This window comes from Dipodomys spectabilis, unplaced genomic scaffold (genome assembly GCF_019054845.1).
Source record: "Dipodomys spectabilis isolate Male_0828 unplaced genomic scaffold, ASM1905484v1 ptg000235l, whole genome shotgun sequence".
In the NCBI taxonomy this organism is placed as follows: Eukaryota; Metazoa; Chordata; class Mammalia; order Rodentia; family Heteromyidae; genus Dipodomys; species Dipodomys spectabilis.
The window spans coordinates 305,682-312,212 of NW_024870912.1; the positions used below are offsets into that span (position 1 = coordinate 305,682).

Sequence of the window (6,531 nt, forward strand, 5' to 3'; positions counted from 1 at the left end):
GGAATCTAGCTAAGTTTCTCCCTATTTTTACTTTAAGTAAAATATCATAAAGTGCAGTTCTTTATAACTCTCTCAGTTATTCTACTACCACCCTAACTCTGTTAGGTTTAGATTTGTCAGATCTTATTTTGTTCCTTCACAGAAACTCTTCACATACGGTACAGTAACATCAATTTAAATAGGAGTCTAAATGTTCTCACCCCAAAGAAATGTTGTGTGTTTGAAGTGATGAAATGGTACTTACCTTCATTTAATCATTGCACACTGTTTATATAGAAATTCACACTGTACTCCACAAATATGTGCAATTATTATACATCAATTAAAAAGGGATCCTAAGAAACTGTCAAGTAAACTATAGAAACACCTGGTACTTGGACCAGGCATTTACTAGTATAGAGGGCAAGGACTGAATCATATATAGGTCCTGGGAGTGAGGCATTGTGAGAGAAAAACAACCTGAATTACAAGCCTCATAAAGGAGGGCTTAGAAGAAAGCATGATGTATGTCCTCTGTGACTATGTCTTTTTGTGAAGGGACCATATATGTCCTAAAGGCAAGGCAAGCTGTCAGGAGATAGATAGATAGGTAGATAGATAGGGCTTGATAGATAGATAGTCTCAAGAAGTACCATTAAACCCTAACAATCCAAGATTGGATTAATCAAGGAACAGATGTGGCACTGTAGCAACTAACTTTTGTTCATGTCCAGCTTTGATGTGGTACAGGCAGGGAGACAGGGTAAACTAAAAAAGTGGTTACAAAGAACCTACTGTGCATATAATTGTGAGGTTGTTTCCATCTCTTGAGAGAAAGGAAAATAAATATAATATAAATATTATAATAATTATAAAATTTAATATTATGTATTATATAATATATAGTATATAATAAAATTATATTATACCATTACTAAATATAATGTGATCTAAAAGTCTTTGATTCTGAAGTAGGATGGACATTTTCATTTCAGCTGTCAATCTGGTCAAAATCTCAAGATTTAAACTATTTCTAATATTTTAATTATGTTACTTGGAGACCCATGTTCACATTTATTATTGAGTTATGAATAAAGTATATTTACATCAACTTATCCATTTGCTTTAGCCCTTGAAATTTTGGGTTAATTCCATGAATTGTGTAGATGACAGAGAAATACATTGCTAGTGAAAAATAATTTAAGTGCAATCCAATCCATTTTTTAAAATGTTCATTGCTTCTTTGACACCTATATCCACAGCTCAGAGAAACAGAAGCAAGATTGTTATTTAGAAATGAAATGTTCTGCTGTGGTCATAGGTTAAAACTTGGTCCTCAATCTGTGGCTTTACTAGGAAGCAATGGAACCTATAAGGCATGGGGTGGGACCAGTGAAAGAAAGTAGGTTAGGACCAATTGGGGTGTGGCCCTACCTTTGTCTTTCTTGCTTTCTGACCAACACGTGGTGATTATTTTCCCTCCTCCACACACTCCCAAATGTGATGTGGCCTTGTCTCAGGCCAACATGACAAAGCCAGGTGAACATGAACTGAAGCTTCTAAAACAGGGAGCCCCCCCCAAAACCTTTCTTCTTTTTTATTTATGTAGGGTATTTTTGTCACAGTGACAGAAAGTTATTATAGGCAGTAACGAAAAAAAATATTGCTTCAGTTAAAAAAATAACTTTTTTTCTTTGATTAAGCAGCAAGAAGTTAGTAGCTAGGTGATCATCTGTGAAAGGAAGAAGTAACATATTCGCATCCTTTCAACTCAGAGGACAAAGATAAAAACCGCATGTTCAGTAACACAATACCTACTTTGTCAGCTTTCCATTGCTGTGACAAAGCACTTGATATAATCAACATTGAAGAAGAAAAGGTTTGCTTTAGCTCATGATTCCCTAAGTTTTAGCCTATGGTCTCATACACATACACCTAGGATGAATCTGAACATCATGGTGGGTAGAATGTGGTGGAGTAAAACTTCTCCCCTCATGGCACCTGGGAGGGTGTGGAGTGGGAGAGGCAGAGGGAGCACTTGCAATGTGTCAGCGTTCTGATAGTCCTTCTCAAGGGTATGCTCTCACTGACTCAACTTTCTGCCATTAAAGCCCACCTTGTAAACGTCCTGCCACCATTTAATAGCACCAGAAGCTAGAAGCCAAGGCTTCAACACATGACCTTTGGGAATACTAAAGATTCAAATCGTAATACCTATAACATTATAAAATAATGTGTATGGCTGTAGGTCATTACAGGATCTCAGACCCTTCCTGAGATCTTCCCCCATCTCCCCAAGAGGGGAAAAAGACTCTCCTTTGAATCCACTCCTTTTTCATTCATTATATAATTGTCACACTGGCTGAAAGCAAAGCTGACCTACCAGCTGTCACCATACAGGTCCTGTGTGCATTGCTTTCCCACTTCTCATGCTGCAGGAGGAGTAATAGGAAGAAGAAACTTCACTGGTCTTGGGAAAATTTTAAAATTGACTACTGCACTTCACTGAATTCTTGTGCAGGCTTCCAGATTTGCTTAGATATCCATGAAGTGCCAGTAGTTCTTCCCTTCAGCCGGCAGAGGGAACAGAGGAGCAAAAGTTTACAGAGCTAGTAACACACTGCTTTGTCTTTACACACAAACTGTTTGCTCCTGTGGCTTTAGAAAAATCGCACGTGGAAAAAAACCACCTTTTTGAAAAGGGCTGTTTAATATGAGAACAATATATTGAATTTAGTAATTGGTATGTCTGATGTAAAGATGTCAAGATACACCTAAATGAGGACAAAAACGAAAATAAAAAACAAGACAAAGTTCGCCCCAGCTAGAGTCAACCTTGTAATCAATCCTTACATCAATTCTAAGTTCATAGCTCTCAGGAAGGAAACATTTTGTACATTTCCTTTTTTTATTTTGTTCCAGTTCTGGATTTGAACTCAGGGTTTGGGTGCTGCCCTTGAGCTTTTTGCCCAAGGTTAACACTCTACTACTAGAGAAATGGCTCCACTTCCAGTTGTTTGCTGAATAATTGGAAGTAAGAGTCCCATGAACCTTCCTGCTTGAGCTGGCTTTGAACCACAATCATCAGGTCTCAGCCTCCTGAACTACTGGTATCTGGTAGAGACACTGATGCCTGGCTGTGCATTTTTTTTTTCAAATTTTTTTATTGTGATTAAGTGGTTACATAATTTCCCAAGTTTCACAGTATTGTGGGATAGTGATGCTCAGTTAAAGTCACAAACACATTGTAACTTTCATAGGACAGATTGTCTATCATGGTCTATAACATTTATGAGTTCTATGAGTTTTGCGATACAGTTACTTCTTCCACATTGAGTGATATGTACATTTCTTTTGTTTTGCATAGCATCAGCTGTTCCCTCTTTCCTATTTGTTCCCTCCCCCCATCGCTGCCATTGCATTGCTTAGTTCATTTTGGTCAATGTCCAGTGCAGCTGATGGGTCCCGCTGTTGTATGTTTTCCCCTGATTCCCTCTAGTTCTGTGTTGTCCTGGTTTCCCTCCGGTGTGCACATATATACCATATATGTGATCAGCAGCATGGGGTTATTTACTAGTGATTCGACCAGATGTGTGGAAGTCCTTTGTTTCTTAAGTACTGTTAATTTTGTTGTATCACCTAACATTTTGGATTTAAGATCCACTTATCAGGGAGACCATGTGCCGTTTGTCTCTTTGCACTTGGCTTACCTCGCTCAACATGATTTCTTCTAGCTCCATCCATTTCCCTGCCTGGCTGTGCATTTTCTTATAGCTATTGGCTTCCAGTGAATATTCTAGTCACAGTCCGATTATTTTACAATAGAATATTCTAGGTTTTCTCTAGTACTATGGTCTCTAAAACTTGAAATAAATGGAAAGAAAGCCACACAGTCCTTATTAGAAGCTGCCCAAATGCAAGTATTTGTTTGAAAATTGCCCAGCTAAAACAGCACCACTGGATTACAATTGCTTCTTTGCTCAAGGAAAACACACACTGAGCTTTGATGCCAGCTTACCCTGGACCTGTTTGGAAAGGACCGGGAGATTGCTGTGGGGAGGAACACAATTCACAATTCAGCCTTGTATGAGCCTGCATACTCCCATTAGGCTTAAATGGAACCATGCCGTGCATGTTCCACAAGCTAAATTTACTAGGGAAAACATCTGAAAGATGTTGGTCTTCTTTTAGTAGAGACAGAGGAGTCCAAGGCAATCTAATAGAATACAGACATTGTCTCACCTCTCCTTCCACTCCCTAATTTCCTTGACCCCCATAACCCCAGGTCCTACATAGTACTTTTTACCTTTCTAAATAGAAGGATTTCAGGGGTTCTTTCAGTGGCAATGAAACTTAGATTGTGGTGATGGTTGCATAACATTGGGTGTATGAATATACTAAATACCACTAAAGTATTAATGCACTTGAATTAGTTGAGTTGTAGGGGATTTGAATTATTGCTCAATAGAGCTATTGAAATTGATTTCTCTTTTTAAATAGAATGTATGGCATATGAAAAATAGTAATATTTGATCTCTTTTAAAACAAAATTTAAGTGTAGGGATTTCACTTTCTTTTGGATTTGCGATACTTCCATTTGAATCTTTCTTTTAAGTAGTTGTACAAAAGAGTTGCCACTTAACAAAGCAGTTTCTTGATCAATGACAAACCTTCTAACATTCTCACCCATCCCACCCCTACCCACTTTCTCTCCTTCTCTTCCTAATTTTGTAGGATATACATTGGATTCTTGATTGCATTCATGAGCTTTCTCTTTAGATTTACCTTTTAATACTTTAGGTCTCATTAAAAATCTTGTCTTCATTTCTCTCTGTCTCTGTCTTTCTCTCTCTGTCTTTCTCTGTCTTTATCTTTCTCTCTCTCTGTCTCTGTCTCTCTCTGTCTCTCTGTCTCTGTCTCTGTCTCTCTCTCTCTCTCTGTTTCCCCTCCTCTCCCTCCATGCTCAAACCCTTCCTTCCTCCTTCTCACTCAATGAATTGAAAAATCTACCAAATAGGTAAATGCTGCACCAAAATATGGTACTGTAACATACTGAGTATTCTTTTGGTAAGGTAATCAGATGGGTAACACATTGATGTTGTGAAAATGCTTAAGGGAAGCACATCTCATGCAATACTGTCAAAAACCCAGCCTTGCTTCTGAAACTTCAGAAGAATCCACCGAGTACTGTAACCTGAAGGACAGTGAAAACAGAAGAAAGATGGTCCTTCAGAGCTGCCCTTCTCTCCTCTCACCTGAAGTTAGCCAAGGAAACTGAATTTCCCCTTGGGTGCTCTTAATATTATGGATAGTGGACTTTCAATGTCCACTCTCTGTAGTCCAAGAAATGTACTGTTATAACTATTGCTTTATATAATCTTTCAGATACCCTATAGAAAGAAGGAGAGTATTTTGGAAGCTTGCTATATTAACCTTTTTTGTATACCATTTGTGATTCTCTTCATTTCTGTCCATTAGAGCTACCATCCTACATCATTTTCACTCCAATAAAGCTATCTTGTTGCTTGCTTTCTCTGCACCGTTATTGTCAAACACATTACATTTCTATGCTACCAATTCAGGAATATGACAAACAAATTTTTAGGGGATTTCTCTCTTATACTTGTTTATAGAAAGGAGATAAATATTCAACTACATTGTCTTTTTTATTTTTCTATGTAATTACTTTTATCTTCTCTATTTCTTAAATGCTTTTAATTTTTCCCATTTAAAATTTTCTTTTACCTTTCCCTTGGTGGTTATCTGGGTTCAAGTCAGCATCTTGCTCTTGTAAGGGCCTTGATCTACCACTTGATCCAGTCACTCCTAATTTTTTAAATGTGGACTTGAATTAGTCTCTGGTGTGACTTTCTTTTAGAGTAAATTGTGAAACAAAATTACTCTTCCTTTTGAATCCAGCCAAAAAGGAGCTTTAAAAAATCTGGTAATGTTTTGGTTTTGCCTTCACTTTTCATAGATAATTTTGCTAGACTATTGGTTGATGTTTTTTTAACTTTCATCTACTTGTTAATAGCCTCCATTGTTTTATATATTGTTATTTTTTATTGTGAGAATACTGTACAGAGGAGTTACAATTATATGAGCAAGATAATGAGTACATTTCTTATCAAGCATTGTTTTAAAGAAGTCAACTCTTAATCTTTTTTTTTTTTTTAGGTCCGGTCATGGGGACCGAACTCTGGGCCTGGGTGCTGTCCCTTAGCTCTTCAGCTCAAGACTAGCACTCTACCACTTGAGCCACAGTGCCACTTCCAGCTTTTTTCTTATGTGATGCTGAGGAATCGAACCCAGGGCCTCAGGCATGCAAGGCAAGCCCTCTACCACTGAGCCACCTTCCCAGCCCCTCAACTCTTAATCTTTTAAACCTTTGTAAGAGCAAAGTCCTTTATCCATTGCTGTTCTTCCACATTTAGACTGTAGTGTGTCCAGTTGCAGATATCTTTGTATTTCTCTATTCTGAGTTTACTCAGCTACTTGGATAGATAGATCAATGCTTTTCATCAAATTTAGTAAGTTTTCAGACACTGTGTC

At 37.7% G+C, this 6,531-nt stretch overlaps 1 non-coding gene across 1 annotated transcript; it reads right to left on the reverse strand.

The window, feature by feature from the left end:
* Window positions 1-5,053: 5,053 nt before the first annotated feature.
* LOC122124485 lies at window positions 5,054-5,156 on the reverse strand. Its single transcript, XR_006150567.1, has one exon. It is a non-coding gene; the product is annotated as a small nucleolar RNA U13 (small nucleolar RNA).
* Window positions 5,157-6,531: the final 1,375 nt, after the last annotated feature.